The 21,925-nt window shown below is 40.2% G+C and overlaps 1 protein-coding gene across 11 annotated transcripts in view; it reads left to right on the top strand.

Moving 5' to 3' along the window:
- osbpl8 (oxysterol binding protein-like 8) overlaps positions 1-21,925 on the top strand; it is a 123,764-nt gene that overhangs the window by 33,405 nt on the left and 68,434 nt on the right. The window contains exon 1 of one of the 11 annotated variants that reach the window (XM_078165457.1): positions 11,089-11,203. The exons of 7 other annotated variants lie outside the window; for them this stretch is intronic. The gene's annotated coding sequence lies outside the window, so the exon portion shown is untranslated. Of the gene's footprint in view, positions 1-11,088; positions 11,225-21,925 lie in introns of those variants that run through there. 3 more of the 11 variants (XM_078165454.1, XM_078165458.1, XM_078165455.1) reach the window with 3 other exon arrangements.

Here is a 21,925-nt window from a genome sequence, read left to right on the forward strand (position 1 = left end):
AGCACTCACTCACTCACTTTGGCACTCACTTTGTAAAGTGAAAGCATCAATACTTGGATTAATTTTTAAGATATGCCTTTGTTTTGAAATTACCATAGTACGCCTGTGTCACCGTTTCCGTCCAAGCACCCTCTTTTCCAAAAATTCATACAGTACGGTGACTTGGGGCCACACAGACACAGTGGTAAGAAGCGAAGAGAAAGACAGTGAGGATATTTACTGATAGTGTCTCATACTGGTCACAGGCCCCCGAATTGAATGGAATCAAAATTGTATCGTGGCAGACTTTGTGATATTAGCAGATATTGTGTCCTTGTCCAAAGGATCAATATGATAATGTGTTGTGGTTAAACCTGTGATTCTACACAGCATGTCCGTTCTCACGGCATCTGTTGAGGTCAGGATGCTGATTGATTTTCTCATACAGATACAGGTGCAAACAAAGGTAGGCTTGACTGCTGAAAACATGGCATGATATGTAACTTTTATTTCATCAGGCACAGTAATCTCATTAATACCTCAAAAGAAATTGGAAGGGACACACATCCAAGCACATTAATACAAACAGCTTCAGAAATCTTCAAAAAGGCAAGAAAATCACTGTTTGGATTCATCTAAATGGGATGAAACATTAATATTTGTAAGTTTTTTTTTATCTTATTCCATTTGTTTGATACAAAGTACTGGAAATCAAGTTCAGTACTTATTCGTGAGTTATTAAGTGTTCGCCAGTCCTGAGATGTGGTTCGAAGTTATAGATTTGAGAAAAGATGTGATATACTGAGGCAGCTTTAGTGAGATGCATTCATTAACAAACATGATAATGTGTAGTTTTCTTTTTGTTGCTAGTGAGGACTGGCCTACTTTTTCAAATATGGCACAGTGATGAGTAGGCTATTTATCTCCTGTAATGAAGTGCAAAACACAATGAGAATCTACACCAAGTTGTTTGAAAGTGGATTGAGCAGCATTTGTGCAGGATATCTCTATAACCAAGCACAGACTAGAGAAAAACATGCTTTATTTAGATACAAGAAACCTATTTTTATCTTAAGTTTCTGTGCCAGTTGTTCCATAGGAGGTTTAAAAGTAGGACTGCTGTCTAACCAAAGTCCTCCATATTTATAAGGTTGAACAACTTCCCTTTAGGTACCATTTATTATGTAGATAGTCGGAAGATTTAAAATGGGATTATGTGATTTTGTCTTATCCGTTTACAGCACAAGTTTAAGGTAGGGCTGTCAATGTTGACGCATTAATTACAGATTTAAAATATCATGAAAGAATTTGGAGTTTGAGCTACCACCTACAAGCTAAGCATACATGTGCAGCTAATCAACCTGATGTCAGTGGGCAACTGCATCACCAAAGCTGGCAAAGCACTATTTTACAGTGAGTAAATCGCCACAGACCTGTGGATGAAGTTAAATCGAAGAAGTTAAAGACAGCGCTTGCTAAATGGGTGGCAACTGACTGCAGACCAGTCAACATCATGGAAGACTCAGGTTTAAGGGTCATCCTCAGGTTGACCAAACCACACTGTAACAGTACAACACTGATTTGAAATAAATAAATCTGAAAGTCAAAATCATAAAGTAAATTTCTTTGCATTAATTTGATTCCCAATCAAGACACCTAACCTTGTTAATACTTCAAAACTGTTTTGAAATGCAAAATAATGGTATTTTTGGAGATGGCTGAAAAATGTTAAAGGCAAACTAATCCAGACACAGCCTGAGTTGGAGAAGAGCCATATGCATACAAAATTCTTTGTATGTGTTGGAGTAGGATTATTTTTCATGTGGATTATAAACATTTATGGTCCAAGTACGGAACCTTGTGGTACCCCGTAGTTATTACAAGGGAGGTTGATCGGAAACCATCAGTACAGATCAGCTTGTGTTCAGTCAGACAAATACGTATAACACCTGTTACGAGCGTTCAAACCACATCCTCACATATTGTCTCACACAGAAATGTCTACATATTCTAATGTGACCGAGCGGTGATGGGAGCCAGTGGCACCTTCAGTCGGCCCACACACATTCACACACCCACATATGAAATGCCACTTCCCTCCTCTCAGCTCTCAGGATTGTGATTCTGCCCTTTCATTTCACCTTAATCATAATCCTCAGTAGCCATTTTTGCAGCGAGCAGGAGGGCAATTATAATTGCAGATAACTGTGGTGATAACGGTATTGGCCATCTCTCCCACGGGCCTCCACAGACAATGACATACAATGGGATTGTATGGGAGCAGAGCTAAAAGCCTTTTCCTACTTCTCTGAGTCTTGCTTTGAGTGGGAGTGAGTTTTAATAACACTCAATATCTGTTAGTAGTTCAAGCTAATTTCTCACCCCGCCTTCTCCGGAGCCTATTTTAGTGGCTGCATAATTAAACTGCTGATGCATAAATGGGTTTGAAAGCCACATTGGTGTATTTACTGTTTATTCTGAATGCTTTCTTTTGGATGTGTACCTCTCTGCAATTTAGCAATAAACCTTCTTTGTGGAGTCTCTGGGGCATTGTGTTATCACTTGATCACACATTATGAGTGGCTGAAGCGCCAGGATGGTGTGAGACATTGGCCATGGGACATATTGTGTTGCTGGCATGTCCTGCTGCTTGCTTAAAGGGCCCGTTGGTAGAGAGGATGGCTCCCAACACGAGATGAAAGGCTCTGGGAAGCACGCCAGGTGTCTGCTGCTTCTCCCCTCTCTGCTCTGACATCCTCACAGTCGGGAGATGCTTCAGGAAGGTTTATGGCAGCCATCCCCCCTCCTGTTTCAAACATCCACTGCCATTCAGTCTGCTGTCATTTGCATTGTACATACTGTAATGAAAGAGTTGGTGACCTGCTGTTCAGAATAGACACTGGTGAAAAGGTACATAGGCAGCCATTATTCTCTTGAGCAATCGGTTTGAAGTAGCTTAGAGGTAAGAGTACAGGATCTGTTACTAACAGATCGCTGACTGAGAGGATTTTAGCAGCTGAAATCAATAAAAAAAAAAACTTTTATCCTTGGTGGCTGTTATATTGCTGCTCTGCAAGACACATCATGTCCATATGTTCCAGAGGTGCTTTACAGCCAGCAGTACAAGACTAGTTGTTCTGGGAAACTCCCAGGTGTGAATGCATTCTTGGGAAAAGAGATAAGCGTAGTTTTCTTTCATTAGTCCCGAAGGCTCATGATTGAGTCATCACATCCAAGAATTTTCTCATTCCAACTGAGCACTGATCAGTCCTGTACAATAGTAGTATCTAGAGCAGCCTGACATTCTCACTACATGATAGTACAGAACCTGAAAGAGTATTTTTTGCTCAAGAGGTACAAAACCTACAACTACCAGAATGAATGTTGAACCGCAACAGGCCAAGAAACGCTCCAGCAATATGGCAGCCGACTGGTAGCACCCATTTTGAAATAGAGTTAAACAGTGAGCTAAAATATGTTCCTAAAAACATTGGAGGTGAGAAATAGGCAATGCAGTTCCAGAATCTTGGTCCATATTTGAACAGGGCTGTTTAGTTTTACACTTTGATCTAATTTTTTTCAACCTCTGTTTTTACAATACAGGAAACAGTATGGCACCTGCTTCCTCATCACAAATTCTTGTATTACAGCTAAACGGTGCACTAAAATATGTTTCTGAGGACATTTTAGGCAAGAAATAAGCAATACAGTAACAGAGTCTTGGTCCCGATCTTTTTCCATACTCTTTGTGTCTGTGGTGGCGGGCAAGCAAAAATGCGAAGAGATGAGCAGAGAGGTTTGGCTGCTGCTACGATGGAGAGAAGTTTAATACAGGTCATTTACACATACTCACATTGTTATGATACAAGGCAGGTTGAAAATCTGCAAAGCATCCCTTTAAGTTTGAGACTCATGAAAAAGAAGAAAAAGTAGAGAATTGGCCAAGTGTGCATTTCCACTTGTTTATAGCACATAAAGAGCTATATCGACAGTCTGGAGGCCAAGATTACTCTCATAATAAAAATCGACAAATGGTGTATCCCCTTAATGGGCTCTTTTCATACCTGTCAGGAAGCCTTCCACTGCTCAATGAATCATCGACATGTAAACAGATATGAATGATTAATCAGTCTAAGATTTTCCTTGATTCATGGAGTCAAGTGTATTCAAAAAGCACTTAAATGTACTTTTTAGACACACTACTGTTTTGGCTCTAGGGATGGAATGGTCTATCAGTACACCACTTCATTCCAAACTGAAATATCCCAACAGCTATTGGATGGATTGCCACGAAATTTTGTCATGGTCCCCAGATGATGAATTTTGAAGACTTTGTTGACCCACTTTTTTTTTTTTAATCAAGAACCCACAGCAGGTCAAAATTTTCATGTATGCAGTGAAAATCTCAACATTTACTTGATCATTTAGAATGAATTATGGTCTTTTTTTTCTGTCTTTACAACTATTGGATGAATAGTTGTAACTTTGTAGTTGCATCCATTTTTCTTCAACTTGCCTTGTCCATAGAGTGAGCAAGCCAATGGCCTTGCTCTGGGTGGAAATTTGTAAACTGTCGAGTCTCTGTAAATCAAGAGTATGGTATAGACCTGCTCTATATGAAAACTGTTTTTAGTAGAGTTGTTCTTATATCGATACCAGCATGTGAATACACAACTCTGTGCACCAATCCGATACCATGTAATTTATTAATAAGCATTAAAGTAGTTTCACACCCAGATAAAACGACAGTATTGAGGAAAATCAGTTCTTCTTTGCTGCTCTAAAAAATAAGTGATTTCCAGTTAATACTGAAATGTAACCTGTTAGCAAAATATCAGCATTTTGGCAATATCTTACACTGAGAAGTCCTCCAGTTTAAGGTTTAAACTAAGCCATGGCATACAACCATGATGGTAATCATTTTACATCCAGAGATTGTTAATAGCATACAGCAGTTCTTTTTTTTTTTTTTTTTAAATAAATGTAATGGTCTTGGATCAGTACTCTGTACTGACAAATTATTGGCATTGGTATCAGGAAGGAAAAATGGTATCAGAACATCACTAGTCCTGAAATAACTTTTTCATGATTTGGCACTATATTAATAAAATTAACTTTACTATAAAAAGTATCCACCCCCTCAGAACTTGTCATGTTTTGTTTTACAGCTGTAAATCAAAGTACATTTAATCTGGCTTTTGTTTTTTACACTGATCAACAGAACAATCTTTTTTTTGTCTAACACCTCTGCCTCTCAAAGTGTGTTCCAACATTTCCTAGAATGCCTTTTAGCAGCATCAAGAGAATGGGCATGTACTTCTTTCAGAGGGTTTTTGAATGCCCATATAATTATATTGGAACTGATGATTTAGCTGTGGCTAGCTTTGATGTGGAGTCGACTACTCCCTAAAATGGAACATGCCATGTAGCTGCATTGCATTGAAACCTGCTCTAACTGATTTGTACTAGTGGTACAGAGTATGAGAAAGCATTATCTTTTTGATAATGCACAGTAGTACAGTGGTTAGCACTTTTGCCTCACAGCAAGAGGGTTCCAGGTTTGAACCTGCCGGCCACCTGGGGCCCTTCCATGTAGATTTTGCATGTTTTCTCTAGGTTGTCCCGCTTCCTCCCAAAGACATGCATGTTAGGTTAATTGGTGACTCTAAATTGCCTGTAGGTGTGAATGTGAGCGTAAATGGTTGTCTGTCTCTTTGTATCAGCCCAGTAATATTCTGACGACCTGACCTGGCCTCTCGCCCAGTGCCAGTTGGGATAGGCTCCAGCCCCCAGTGATTCTTAACAGGGTAAGTGGTTACGGATAAGGAATGAATAAATTAATCTAAAATAAATCTTTTTGATTGTGACACCAAAAGAGGTTTACCAGTGATGCCTTAGACTAATGATATCAGACATAGTGAATTTGGAGAAAATGTATTTGATGTGTACCTCGATCGTTTAGTTTGGCCCATGTCCCATCCGCTTACATGGAGTGGGTAGGGTTTATGATTTGTACTGCAGCCAGCCACCAGGGGGCAATCGAGATGTTTAGGCTTCACTTTTAAGGAGGTGTCGTGTCATCCATCTTTATTATACAGTCTATTATATATATTATACAAAATAAATATGCTTAATTAAACAAAACAACAGTGTCCCAGAAATGCAAGACACAATGCCAATAGCTATCCACATCTAAGTTTTAATAAACTATGGATTAATCTTGATTCTAATGTTAAAGAAATAATGTCTCACTGGCAGAGACAAGGCCTTGGTTCTTCGACATACTGTGCCACATAATATGACAGGAATAAGCTACAGAAGGCTGCATGAAGCCAGAGGTGAAAATTGACTCCAGGCTGCTCTTAGGGAGTGAGAAACTGAGGCTGCATCAGCTTCTGCACATCGCTGGTCAGGCTGAGGGTGGTGTTGACAGAACCAAGCTGACAGCCTGGGCTGATGAGACACATTCTCACCGCTAAAGTAAATGGGTTAAAGTAAACAGGAAAAGTAAGCTTATTCTCTATGGCTTTAGCCTCAGACATGGAAAAACTGCAAACGTAAGTCTGAAAATATATAGAACCTTTTAAAAGACTCGACAGTGAACCTCAGATGATGTGGGGGAAGTTGCAGATTTTCAGGATTTAAATAAGGGCAGTGGAGAAACAAAGTGTCCTCTGCCAAGATTTGTTCAGTCGTTCCCTGACAGAAAAAACAGTCTGGGCTGAGGTGGTGGGTGGGCTATTGATTTGAGGGCAGTAATCTGGACAGTTTGGATTTATTAACACTGGGAATAAAAAAGGCAGGGGCTTGTAGCATTCCATGGATTGGATAAATGGTAGAAACACTAAGTATGTGTGCGTGTTCCTTTAAAATATATAGTTTTTGTATAGGACCCTGTAGGAGTTATATAGAATACACTAGCCCTCTGTTTTTTGCTGGTGTGAATTTATCAGTGCACACATCCCTCTTGGAGTATCCTGTTCCTTCAGCTTGAGGAGGGCAATATATTGTGTGTCAGCTCACTGGCTGCAATTATGATGAAGTGTGCTTTCGGCTGGCTCCAATACAGAGAAGAGAGAGGAGTGGCACCTATCCTCACAGTCATGTGTGGCATCATGTATTATGTGTGTCCTGTTTTACAAATGTATCCTGTAGCTATTATACCCTGGTCCTTTATACTGTCCTGTATAGAGAAGTACCCATTGTTGAAGTCAGTCAAGCATTCTTAAATGTATCCTCCATTAGGTAGAACGTATAGAGAACTCCATATACAGTCGGAGCTATAGAATGATACGCTTTTTGTGATGTTGGGATTGAGGAAAAGTGCAGCAAAACCTATGGCTACTTAGGTAACCTTGGTTCTCTGAGCATGAATGACATATGTGAGTCAAAGAAAGGAGTGCTATGAAATGGGGCTGAGTGATATAACAAACAATTCATTCAAACAGTCATTCTGCTGTTGTCTGCTACTAACCAAGAAAAAAAAAAGTTGTCATGTTATTGTCTTGTTATATTTACCTTTTAATAATAATTATAACTTGTATGCCCTCAATGTCAGTTTTCCCCATGGTATCGAAAATAGTTTGATATTTTTCAAAGTATTGTGTCAAAATTAGAAATTAGTATTGTGACAATGCTATTTCATATCAGTCAGTGTTGATATTCAAATTCATGGCCAAACAGGGCTTTAACTAGCCAAAGTAATACCACATCACCAACATCTTGTTTCAAATCTTGTTTCAACATAATTTTGTATATACCTGTTGTGGGCGTGTGACTAGTTTTGTATTGACATTCTAAAGTAGAGGAGGTTTTGAGTCACTAAATAAGTGCCCTTTGAAATTGATTTGAGAAGGTTCTGTCTACAAAATGACTGAATTTCAGCATTTTCTCAAGAAACAAAAGGATGTAGCACCAAATTACTGTTAAGAGCTTTTGTGCAGCTGCCACAGTCACTACCATAAATGGGTGCTTCTTGATTCTTTGAGAAAACATTGTCAAGGTCACAGACTGAGTTACACTCAGCAGGAGTTTCCTGCCCACAGCTGAGCTTTTTAGTCTCATTAAAATGGCCAGTGTTCCATTGCAAATGAGCTTTACATTAATGAATGTAATGGATAAAGTTTGTTTGTTTCCATCTCCTTGAAGGACGTTTCGGTTACTTCCTTTGCCACCTTACAGTCCAAGGAACAGGCATTTTTTTGCCAGGATCCAAATAATTTCCCTCATCCAACCCCGTGATGTGAATCATGCCTCTCAGCAGACTAAATGTAGACTACTTCATTACAACTGTCCCTTTGTAGCCCTGTAATTAAAAAATAACCAATTTCCACTATTAGTATGTAGTTTTTTTCCTACTACATCTCACTTCTGTGAAGTAGAGTTTCCTAAACTTGAAACAGCAGCTACTGCATGTTCAAAATACTTCAAAAGCATCTTCTTTTAGTATTGACAAGATGTCCGCACTGTTTTTCAGTTCCACACTCGTTCAGGTCATACAGCTGGATTCATTCACATGAAGTAGCTGCCTTCCAACCAGTCTTTGACTGTTGGACGCTGAAAATTTGGTAGGTGTTGATGCCATTTTAACACTAGTCAGCAGTGTTTTGATGAGCAGATCATGCATGAGGATGCACATGCTTGTTATGAGCACTTTGGTATTTTTAGATGTGGTGATTGTGAGTTGTTCTTTTGGCTAAACTTTTGGTTTGCTCGTTTAAAGTTGATCGAGCACCTAATAAAACGGAATTATTCTTGGTGAGATACAGTGAATGTAACTAAACAGGGTTTGTTTACAATACCAATTCCAATTTACACATTTAAAGCTGTTACAATCAATATTTTCATGTTAAAATAGATCAGATGATTACATGTAATGTAAAAGCTTTTGCTCTTAGTGACAAACTCAGTATTATAACCAATGTCATTATCACATGCAGCAGGCAGCTGTTTAAAATGAAAAGCTCTTATCCATTCCCTGTTCTCCATCTGATCAGCATCAAGCAACAGACTGACAGTTAGCCACTAGCTAGTGAACACAGTGCAACATTTAGCAGCTAAAAAGTTCTCAGGAGTTGGTAGTGACCAAAACAGAGCTAAAAGGAGGGCATTTAATTTATCAGATGGCTGGGATCATGACACCAAATTAATGCTAATGTTGCTTCAAGACTGCAGGGTGTATACTTAGGCAACTGTTAGCTAACAGTTTTGCCATAATAACTTTGTATGGTGACAGTTTGTCAATGTTGTGTTGACAGCTTTGTGCTGTCCTCGGACAGTCAAAAGAGATTATTGAGTAAGCACAGTTTACTTTAGTAATCAGTGAATGTGAAAGTAATGCATGCATTTTTAGTAAATCTGTGGTAAATACACTTATTTGCTTTCTTGCCAAAAGTTCGATGAGAGGACCAATACAACTTTCATTTTGTCCTTCTAAGCCAACAGCCAACAGCTAGCTTAGTTTAGCATAAAGACTGACCGCAGGGGGAAACAGCTAGCTTAGGTCTGACCGCAGGTAGTAATATTCTTGGTTGCACCTCTCATTAACACACTATATCTGTTTTGTTAAATCCATACAAAAATCAAAGTAAAAAAACAACAACAAAACAACAGATTGTGGTTTTATGGGCAGTTGTGTGCTGAACTATTTCTTGTCACTTTCTGGAGTCTTGTCTGGTTGCCAAAAAATGGCCCAGCACGTCTTTGAAAGATTTTACCTGGCAGCAGATGCATTGACATATCTACGAGCAACCAAAAAAATATGCCAAAGCAACTTGCCAGGGAGATTAGAAAACAAAACTGATGACATATTCAATTTTCACACTATTGTTGTACTGGCACCAACTGAGTTATCAAGTTCTAAATCATATTTCGTGCAATCTGGTGGCAAATTTGGTGAGAACCACAGCAGGCTGCAGTCATGTGGTATCATTTCTGAGAGCAGCCACAGTTAAATTACTCATGCTTTCATGGATGCATAAAGAGACCTGGATATAGCGTTGGAGGCGGGACCTAGTTCCTTTCTAGGAACGTTGCTCAGTGTCACATGAAGTCATAAACTTTCAGCTGCTATATAAAATATAAAATGGTAAAAGTATAAAATTACCACCACTATGAAAATTTGCCTCAAAGTCTGGCACACTTGTGGGAGCTTGTGTGCTTTACCATCACTTAGTGTTCAGCTGTGAAAACTAAACACAGCAGACCTGAGTTCCACCCTGCCTAAGAAGACCAAATGTGTTTGTTTGAGTCCTGTTTTATTATTTACACTCATGGGAGAATCAAATTGAATTTAGTGTGTTGCTAGATCCACAAATTACCTTTATGGCAAACTCTTCAACATGTGTTCAATAAGATATGTCATTGTATCTTAAAATGGCCCCCACTCAGTGGTTTGTGGCCAGCAGTTAAGCAGGTTAATGGAAACAGTAGCACAGGGGAGTGCATTAAAGCTTGCATTATTGGACCCATAATAAGGTCACAGGGCAGCAGCGTCGTGCATGCATTGTCCTCTGGGGTGATTTTCCATGATGGGGAGGTTGGGTTGGTCACCTTGGTTTATTGGTGCAGAAGGACCTCAGTCAACAAGAGCATGAGGAAGAGCAGTGTGGTTACAGTAGCTGTGCTTGAGGGTGTACACAGAGTTGCACTAATAACTGCTTCAATACACTCGATTCTGATTGTGGCTTTCAGCTCAGCCCTTTAAAAACACAGACAGCCCCACTTCCTTGTTTTGTGGTTGCATGGTGTTGTGCTGGTGTGGGTGTCAGATGATGCTTGTCTGAAAAACATGTTAAAAAGAGTTGCATTGTAGTCAAAATGCCTGATGGGGGTTCAAAGAGGGAGAGAGAATTAAATGGAAGAATCAGAGAGATGGGTCGGGAGATAGCAAGAAGAAAAATCATGAGTGCTTTGAGGCCAGATAAAAGCTGAAGAGGAGTAAACAAATGCCAGTGATGTAACAAATTTACAGAGCAGGACAATCACTAGTAGGAGAACAAGAAGAAAAAGAGGAAAGAGCACTCATAGCAGAGAAAGAGAGGGAGGCTTGAACGCTCTCGCATGCTCGTTCTCTCTGCCTTGTCTCCTCCCTTCAGTGTTCAGCGTGTGTGTCAGTGTGTGTGGGAGAGACAGGGCTGAGCTCAGTGGCTTGTCGTACCAGGTTTAGTCCGAGCAAGAAGCGGTAGCAGCGACAAGCTCACCTCCCTCGGCTGACTGACACACGGTACGCATTTCCTCTCTTTCTGTAAGTGAACCTTAACACTGTCAAGCGTCAAAACGGGAAACGGGAGTGGGCGGATTAGACTGTATGTCAGACCGAAGCTGAAGTTGATCAGACTGTGTGCAGTCGTATTGGAAGAATTCTCTTCCAAATAGGAATAGAAAAACCTGGCAATAAGCCTTGGAAAACAATTTGTTGTCATGTGTGTTGCCATAAAAGGAAGTTTTTTAATGCTTGTCTTTCAGATAAGGTTTCATACTTTGACAGAGTGTGTTGTTTCCATTCTAGCTTGTTGTTTGCTCAGTTTGTTGTCACTGAATGAAGGACAACACTCACTGCCACGCTTTGTTCAAGAGCTTCATATACAGCTAACTGAGATCATGCTGCTTTCATTAGCGTGGTGGAGACAGTTGCTTGGCACAGTATTTGTTGTTTAAGTGTCCTTTTCCAGAGAGATCCTTGAATGTGTCTTAACTGTGTGGACTGCTGCAGGCCCGTAGCCAAAGCATAGATCTAATCAAGACTAATGACAGAGAGGGGAGGTCGGTTTCTGGTTGCTTGCAACAGAGGAAGGAGCAACATGGAGTATATTATAGAAACACTATAGCTACTTAATGCAATGCTCTCAAGTCAAATTAAAAAAGGACCCTCTCAAGTACAGTTTTGGAAGAGACACAGTGAAATGCTTTTATTTTCCATTTGACTGTCTCATAAATTAAATGCAAAAATGCCAATCAAGGTTCTTAATTGCTCCCTAAATGTCTGACCACGTGCATGGTTCATTTGAAAGAGGACAAATTAACCAATTATCTATTGCCAGTACGCAGTTACGCAACAACAGTTTTCCAGGAATGGTTGTAGTTTTGTTTTTCATTTTTTTCTCGCTCACAAAAGAGGCTCTGCAGGAATCTTGGCTGCAGCACAGGGGTGCAGGCAGCTGGGCCAGAGTGACTGTAATCAGATTGATAGTACTAGCTAAAGCTTGTGTTCATTCATTCTGAACAGCTGCTGGAGTCTGGAGTTTAGCTTGATGCTGCTTCCTACAGCAGGACAGGGAATCATTTCTGAACAAGCAGTTAAATTATATTACAAACGGATATGAGGTGACATTTCAATTCAGAGCACCAAAACACTTGTGTATAATCATATCAATGAATTATAGGCTTATGATCAGATTGAATTGCCATTTTGTTTCTGTCTTTATTCAGGCAGATATTGTGTTTATGTTGGTTGTTTGTCAATGGAAATCCTTTACTTAAGTAAGAGTAGCAAAACCAAAATCTCAATAAACAGATATCTGCATATGTATGCAGAATCTGATGGCAACAGGACAAGGTTTTGGTCTTGGAACAGCTCTGGTTTCCATTTGTAGTCTGTTTGCAGTCTGAGTAGTAATAACCAGTCAGGAAGGAAAAGGAAACCAGGGCTGTCCAGGTTGATTGGTTGATTGATATGCTTCAGTCCGACTAGGTTCTCATTGGTCAGACAATCACTGGTGTTACTTTAATGAGGCCCTGTGTCCACCACAGCATGTATTTTACCAGCTTAAAACAGCAGTTGTTGTTGCTCAGCACTTGCAAATCCTACATCATGGCTGGTCTTTGTGGTATTTGTCCCGTCCCTACTCCACTGTGATTGGACAACTGGTAATATTGACAATGGCAGCGTTTTCCCAAAGTTAAACACTTTTTGACCCTCATTTTTATTGAAAAAACAGATAAATGATCACAGAGGACATTCAGTGTTTATTCAGTGATTTATTTAAGGCTGGATTATAAAGCCTCTGAAAGGGAAAGGCTCACACCGAGTCTTTGTTGGAGCAGCATGATGGCTAACGTTAGCTACTGAGCTAAAAAAGTAAGTCCCTTTCTCTTGCATGCAGTGTTACAGAGATATTTAACATTAGTAAAAATATGTCGTATATGACATAATCAACCCTCAGAGTTATCTTCTGTAGTGTCCAGGATGTCTGTCTGTCTGTTTTTCTCATCAGTCCCATCCAACACTTAGTGTTGAGACGGCCTCATGCATGCAACTCAGCTGGACGCTCCCAACGTTTCAGTGTGCAGTTTATTTTCAGATAATTTTACAGTGGACATCACATTTTTTTTTCACTTGAGGCATTCCACTTGCCTGAAGAAAGACTTAACTTTTCTTTGGTTGATTACAGCCCTAAAAGAACCATCCTCCCGCGAGGACAACACCTATTGAACTGTTGAAAAATTAATGTGATGTGATGTGGGCATTGACTCAGAGGTCTAGAACCCGACTAAATTAATCATACATATACTGTAGTATATCAAATTGTGCAGCCCCAGTTTCCACTGCAGCATTGGCGGACCACCACTCCCATGCTACAGTGTATACTGTATGTTCCAGTTGGATCCCTTCTGCTTTAGTTAATAATGAAATGCAATGTATGCAGTTTTTAGTGTTTCAGCAGTTATCTGGTAGCTCCTAGGAGGGAACAGTACTAAACTCAGCCTCAAATCTTAATAAATTTACATACAGAGTTGTTAGAAGGAGTCAGCATACAACACCCCAACTCAAACCTTTAAAATGTATTGCCATATTTCCAGTTTGAACCTCCTGCTGAACACTTCAGCTATCCAAATCCCCAACAAGAGGGAAATCCAGCTGTGATCAGCCAGCGATTCCATGTGGTTCTGTTTCCTCATATTTTAGCCAGTCCTCTATGGTGTTATAAGGTTTGAATTTAAGTTGGCCAGTAACCTAGCTTACAGCTTTGCCATGCTGAGACTGGGCTCAACTGTGTAGTGCACTGCCTTTAAAGGGGAACTAGTCCATTTTCAAAGTTCAAACAAGTCATTCCTGTGATCTAAGACAGTCAAAAAACATTAGCAAACATGAACAACTCCCACCACATCCAAAAAGCAGAGTGTGAAAACTCAAATTTCTGATGTCATAGGGTATAAAGTCTGGAGCTGCTCCATATACAGTTAACTGTGAAAGATGTTCTAGATGACACTGAGAGCACCCAGGGGAATTTTCTGAGTATACAGGGACACTTCCTGTTTCAGGCATGAGAACACTACAGTAGCATAAAGCTCATTTCAGTATTGAAAAAGAAAACAACCATGCTGTCGTTCCACAAAATCGGGCTCCCATTCATTGTCTATAGAGCAGCTCCAGACTTTACACTGGTTGACATCACGCATGTAGAGTAGCTCATGTTCACAAATATTATATCACAACCATACATCTTCATTATTGCTACCTTGCTTCCTTGATAACGTTTACCCTGTCACCATGCTGTCCCTGAACCCTGAACCCACCCCTGCTGTAATGAAACAAGGACTCCACTCTATGTTAGGCCCATATACCCACCCAGCTACCCCCCACCTCATCTGTTTTGAAGGCTGACGTGTTGAAATGCTACAGTCTAATGAAATGCTGTCTACAGTCTGCGAGGTCAAATGTCTAGCAGAAATCCTCCTCCGCACCCCCCTACTGCTTCCTCATGAAAGATAAAACATGGACAAGACACAAAGATCCTAAAACCAACAGGCATCTTTTTTTTAAATACACTTGCTTCCCAGTCGCCTGTGAGGTGACATCATCAGGTTTTATGTTAACAATGGAGGGAGATGATGAAAAACAGAAATCCAGTGGGATATCTCCTGTTTGCTCTAGTGTCAGAATGTGCCCTGCTGCTGTTAATTATCTCTTTATGGATTTCCTGTCAAGCCATACAAGGCCTCACATTTCCTTTCTGTCTTCCTCCAGCCGTATCTGCAGCAGAGTTAAGTACTCTACGTTTAATTGTAGTTCAGCACCTCCAACACATTTTTTATTAAAACCGGTTTTTAGGGCCATTAGCTGGTAAGTATTTAAATTGTAACAAGGATGAGCTGGTACAAGTTGTTCTCAGTGGAGTATTCTTCAATACTAATAACAAAAGGATAGTTTAATTAATGGTCCGTTCATGACCCCAGGTAAGCAGATGATAAGCTGTAGTGTTAAGAAGTTTTTACAGAGAGCACTGTGGAGGCCTCAGTCTACAGCTGCAACCTAGCATCCCGGTGGATGCTTTGCCAACTCACTACTGTATGTGTTTATACCTTGATGTAAAGTTGCAGGGATGCATAGAAACACGGATACCTTAACTCTTTGTATCTGCATATACCAATCTGATACCAGTGCTCACAAATTTAAAATCTGTGTAATGCTTAGAATTCACTGAGGAATTATTCTTATCTAAATAAATAATGATGCTGCAACTACGTATTGCCCATAACCCCTTCAGTGGAGATGTTTATAAACTATCATTCTTTTTAGATTTGTGTATATTTTCCAAACTGTGACACATATTTTCCCAGGAAGGTGTGGGGTAGTTAAGGGGGGGAAGCGTGGAGAGAGACGTGAGGTGAATTACTGCAATTTGAGTCATAACTCAGTCATATCTTAACACATAGACATGATGCACATATTTTTAGACTCTGACTTCTACTTCCTGAGATTATTATTATCTCATGAATAAATGTCCATAAATTTGTTGTCATAGAAAATAGAAGCTCTGTATAATTGCAGAACCTGCCTGAGAATCATGGTGTTCGACCATTTTCTTCCATATCAGAGTAATAGAGTGATACCTATCTGTACATCCATGGGTGCATTGCAAACAGGAGCTTCTAATGGCTAATTCAACATACTTTAATGGTACCAACTTGTCAAAATGTAAACAAATTCAGACAAAAAAATCACGGCTCAAATTGTAGCTCTTGGCTAACTAACTGACTCCATGGCAATATATATGTCCTGTTTTGATCCCCCAAAGCCCCAAATAATGGGAACTGTGCTTCCAAAACTTAGAGTATGATTTTTCCCCAAATAGAAGTCAGAAAACTAATAATAAAAGATGACAAAACCCATTAATATTTGCTTTTTATCCCCAGTTGCTCTATCAGTATTTTCTTGATATAAATATGGCACCGAATGACTGTTTTTTGTTTTTTTTTTGACATTGTTCCTTTTGTCCTGAAACTATGACACTCTATCAGTTCATATACATTTTTGATCTGAAGGAGGGCCCACAGTGTTAGATTTTGAAAACTTGCTAGTAAATAGACTCTCACTTGTATAGCGCCTTCCTCATCTTTCGACCACTTAGTGCTTTTACACTAGCGAGCCACATTCACTCATTCACACACTCATTCGCATACTGGTGGCCGAGGCTACTGTACAAGGTGCCACCTGCTACTAAGTTAAATGTTTATACACAACCGCATACCGATGGCACAGCCTTTAGGAGCAGTTTGGGGTGCCCAAGGATACTTCGAAATGCAGGCTGGAGGAGTTGGGGATCTTCCGAATAGACGACCTGCTAGTGAATTTTGTATTTTTTAGGTCTGCCCCATGAAAGTCCGAGATTTGGATCATCAGTCTTAGACCTCTTAGTCGACTGAGATTGCTTCAAGTCGAGCATTTTTTTTTGCCAGTCATTGTGCAGTGCACTTATGGGGATGTTTTTTGTCCATTTTGTTTGATATCTAGTGTTGGCAAAAAATGGCGCACATTTCCGAACTGTGGTTAGCGCAATTAGCGTGTTTACTATGTTACATGAATGTCGCTGACACACTGAACATCTTGCGAAGCACTGTTCAAACTCTTAAACTCTGTATGGAAAAAAGGAACAGATATTCAAATATTTGTATTGATCAGCCAAATCTGATTACACTGACATCGTTTTAGTCAGGTACAGCCCCAGTATTTTGTCCTATGTACTTATGAATGTATTGTCTCTGTTCTATTGTATTTGATTGGTTGCCCTGCACCAAACTGCAAGTATACAGGTGAATTTTCGTCTGTGTGCATGTACAGTGTGATGTGTGTTTACATATGTATAATGAAGGTGTACATGGGTCCATTGTCACTTTTCTGTGCACTGCAGGGAGGTAGCCAGAGCACTGAAATGCAGTGCTTCTTAATGCATATGACAGTGACAATAAACTTGAGCTTGAAAACCTCTGATCTAGACAGTTTATATAATTGTCTTTTTTACACAGCTGGGGGGGAATGTGAACTCAACAATTCTTCATCTGCTATGCATCTGCCTTTTTGCGTATTGTCTGTCTATGCATTCTACACAGACTTGGATACATAAAACACTTACAGACTTATTGGCTGCTCATTCTGATAGATTGCGCGATTGTAACTCCTACCTTTCTGCCTCCTTTCCAAATGAATGAGCAGTGTTTACTGCCTTGGCTCGGGTCTTACTTTGGAGAGTATCTTGGCCAACAAAGTCGGCTCTGGGCCCAAATGATTAGACATTTTATTTATGGTGTGTGTTGTAGTTCCATTCCAGCTGTAAATCAGCCACCATATGGGCTGCTCCAAGATCTGTACCTCATACAGTTGCCCCCTGCCTGCCTGAACTCAGGCTTTGGCCATGGACCCAACTGGTGCTGACAGATGTGTCAGTGCTTTGATGGATAAAGGCTATCTGACACCACCGCATGCTGGCCCAGACTCAGTGTTTTCACACTTAGCAAGTGCTGCAGAGGAGGATGGTTTGGGAGTTGGTGGAATGCACTATTATGGCAGGTTGGTATGGCACAAATGACACTGTAGAAATGGCTGCAAAATGTTTGCATTGCATAGAAGAGATGTGCAGTAGCCTCAGTTTTTACCATGACATTTTGTTTTGTTGCTCCTTCTTCCCTTATGATTAGAATTTGTTTTTTGTGTTCAATGACATTGGGCAATCCAGAAACTCCGGTGCAAGATTGTAAAGCAGCTGTGTAAAATACAGTGTACGTTTGTGCAGAAGTCATGTGATGATTTGATGTCAGATTTTGCTCTTGCCACAGAAATGTGATAGCTATCAGTTATGTTGTTGTTACTTGAACTCTGGTCAGTTTAATTCTAACATGTGTGCTGTAAGTTACTCTCATGCTTTCCCAGAACAATAAAGAAGAGTATGAATGCCTCCCTGTAACCAGCTGAAGCTCCTGTGTGACTTATTTTGATGTCAGGAGTTGACAGCTAATGCTTACCTTCATGCAGGAAATAAGGTGGACAGTCTCTCATGATTCTGATAATGATTGTTTCTCTTAGAGACAGTGTTAATCACCACTTAAAAGATCAGCATCTGGGGCAAAAACTCCTGATGAGGACATCGCTAGAGGACAGTTTGTATCAGGTTGCTTAATTAAGGAGACCCTAGAATGAAACAGATGCCATCATGTGCTAAGGTTTTTTCTGGAAACTAAAGATGAGTTGTTTTCAGTTTATTTGCAGTGGGGTTTGGTAGAGAATACACGTTCCAGGTATTTTTATTAGACTGATTAAAGTTTCCAGGAATTGTGCATTGTTCAGAATATACTTTCAAGCTCTGGGAAACAGTCCAAACACTGTTGATTGATCGTCTATGTTTACTGTGGCTAATATATGCTATGCATATAAACATAAATCCCAGTAATTAGCTTCAGAAATAACAAAGCTCTTAGCTTGGCTTTGTAAATACCGCTGATTAATCCAGTGTCACAACAGCTGTTGTGATGAACTTCATTACAGTGTGTGGTAGGCGGGAGATTTTCCAATTAACCTAAATGGCCGTTTATTCACTCTCAGGGCACAACCTCAATAACAACACAGTGTCAAGTCACCATTTTACATTAACATGTTGAAGGAGTTAAACAATGTAGTTATGTGACAGTTTAACTTGGAGTTTAACTGAATGTTGTGTCTATGTAATGTACGGCCTTTACAGTCACCAGAACCATGGGAGATCTTGCTAGAGGGCTCTCTCTACCACTATCGTCAAAACACCAAATAAGGGATTATGTTTTGTCCATTCCTCCGGCAAGGTTCAGAGATTTAGACAGTCAGCACCCCCTTTTACACTGCCTGTTCAAGGCCAGAATATCGTGCCTTTATTCCACTGTGCAGTTCTGTATAAAAGGTACGATGCTGCTTTCATTTTGTTGTGTGTAAAAATGCAAAGGCTGCATGAAGAAGGGACTTGGTAGCGGCCCTGTGGCGCGTTCTCTGTGTGAAAAGGACTTATGACAAGGGGCACTGAGGCTATTCTGGAGGATCGTGGATCAACAGTTTACCAAGGCGCTTTATGTTGGTTTTCTTTTCAGTTGTTTCCCATCTGTATTTGCAGCAGACATACAGTATGATGAGTGTACAACAGAATAAACAAACTAATAATTGATAGTGTTTGTAACCATCACTGGATTTCCAAGAATGTACTGTCATAGTGTTAGCTTAACAAATAGCTGCTAGTAATGACTCAGCAGTCTAACACCTACAGTAGAAAGATGTTGCTCTCCTTCTTTATGTTCCTCTTTCTATATTATTTCCTTCATCTTTTATAACTTTCTTCAGTATTTGATCTTTTTCCTTGAAAGATGCTTTTATGACCCCTTTACAAATTGTTCACAGGCTGGGGTGGAGGATTTGTCAGCTACATTTTTCAGATATTTGTTGCTTGAATACAAAGGAAAGTCCACTGAGTATTAGACCATTTTTTAGGTTTTGCCTTCATATCAACATGTTCTGATTCCAAGCTGAATAGATGGCAAAAGGTGCCCTTCAGATATAGAAAATGGGGGGGAAACTGTTGTTGTTATCTCTTCTTACCCTGCTACTAAAAAGAAACTGGGTCAGAAATCTGCTGCAAGTGATGTTTAAACATTATGTAATATGTCATGGCATTTTATATAGTGTAAGCACTCTTCATCTTTTCAGGGGCAGAGAGAGTGTGCTGTGTTTGAGGCAGCGTTTCCTGTAGAGGTTGGGAAGCTTTGGAGGAGATGGGGGTCATTTCTGTTACAGCATATGTTTCAGTATGGGAATAAAATACTATATATACAGTACAGGCCAAAAGTTTGGACACACTTTCTCATTCAATGCGTTTTCTTTATTTTCATGACTATTTACATTGTAGATTCATACTGAAGGCATCAAAACTATGAATGAACACATGTGGAGTTATGTACTTAACAAAAAAAGGTGAAATAACTGAAAACATGTTTTATATTCTAGTTTCTTCAAAATAGCCACTCTTTGCTCTGATTACTGCTTTGCACACTCTTGGCATTCTCTCCATGAGCTTCAAGAGGTAGTCACCTGAAATGGTTTCCACTTCACAGGTGTGCCTTATCAGGGTTAATTAGTGGAATTTCTTGCTTTATCAATGGGGTTGGGACCATCAGTTGTGTTGTGCAGAAGTCAGGTTAATACACAGCCGACAGCCCTATTGGACAGCTGTTAAATTTCATATTATGGCAAGAACCAATCAGCTAACTAAAGAAAAACGAGTGGCCATCATTACTTTAAGAAATGAAGGTCAGTCAGTCCGGAAAATGGCAAAAACTTTAAATGTGTCCCCAAGTGGAGTCGCAAAAACCATCAAGCGCTACAAGGAAACTGGCACACATGAGGACCGACCCAGGAAAGGAAGACCAAGAGTCACCTCTGCTTCTGAGGATAAGTTCATCCGAGTCACCAGCCTCAGAAATCGCAAGTTAACAGCAGCTCAGATCAGAGACCAGATGAATGCCACACAGAGTTCTAGCAGCAGACCCATCTCTAGAACAACTGTTAAGAGGAGACTGCGCCAATCAGGCCTTCATGGTCAAATAGCTGCTAGGAAACCACTGCTAAGGAGAGGCAACAAGCAGAAGAGATTTGTTTGGGCCAAGAAACACAAGGAATGGACATTAGACCAGTGGAAATCTGTGCTTTGGTCTGATGAGTCCAAATTTGAGATCTTTGGTTCCAACCGCCGTGTCTTTGTGAGACGCAGAAAAGGTGAATGGATGGATTCCACATGCCTGGTTCCCACTGTGAAGCATGGAGGAGGAGGTGTGATGGTGTGGGGGTGTTTTGCTGGTGACACTGTTGGGGATTTATTCAAAATTGAAGGCACACTGAACCAGCATGGCTACCACAGCATCCTGCGGCGACATGCCATCCCATCCGGTTTGCGTTTAGTTGGACGATCATTTATTTTTCAACAGGACAATGACCCCAAACACACCTCCAGGCTGTGTAAGGGCTATTTGACCAAGAAGGAGAGTGATGGAGTGCTGCGGCAGATGACCTGGCCTCCACAGTCACCGGACCTGAACCCAATCGAGATGGTTTGGGGTGAGCTGGACCGCAGAGTGAAGGCAAAGGGGCCAACAAGTGCTAAACACCTCTGGGAACTCCTTCAAGACTGTTGGAAAACCATTTCAGGTGACTACCTCTTGAAGTTCATCGAGAGAATGCCAAGAGTGTGCAAAGCAGTAATCAGAGCAAAGGGTGGCTATTTTGAAGAAACTAGAATATAAAACATGTTTTCAGTTATTTCACCTTTTTTTGTTAAGTACATAACTCCACATGTGTTCATTCATAGTTTTGATGCCTTCAGTGAGAATCTACAATGTAAATAGTCATGAAAATAAAGAAAACGCATTGAATGAGAAGGTGTGTCCAAACTTTTGGCCTGTACTGTATATCATGTGTACATATATATGTGTATGTGTATTTATATGTCTTACTAACAGGATTTCGGGTAATATGATTACATTTACAATTTAATGCGTTACCACCCAAAATAAACTGTTTATTGTTTTTATTTTTCATTCATCCACACTGATAGGCGTTGCTCAAGTGCCACGAGAAAGTGTATTTATTTGCACTCGTCGCAGTGACTTAATCGCACGCCATTCTGTTTGTGCTAACCTCAATGTTTGATTATGTTGT

The sequence above is a fragment of the Epinephelus lanceolatus genome, chromosome 23, assembly GCF_041903045.1.
Source record: "Epinephelus lanceolatus isolate andai-2023 chromosome 23, ASM4190304v1, whole genome shotgun sequence".
In the NCBI taxonomy this organism is placed as follows: Eukaryota; Metazoa; Chordata; class Actinopteri; order Perciformes; family Serranidae; genus Epinephelus; species Epinephelus lanceolatus.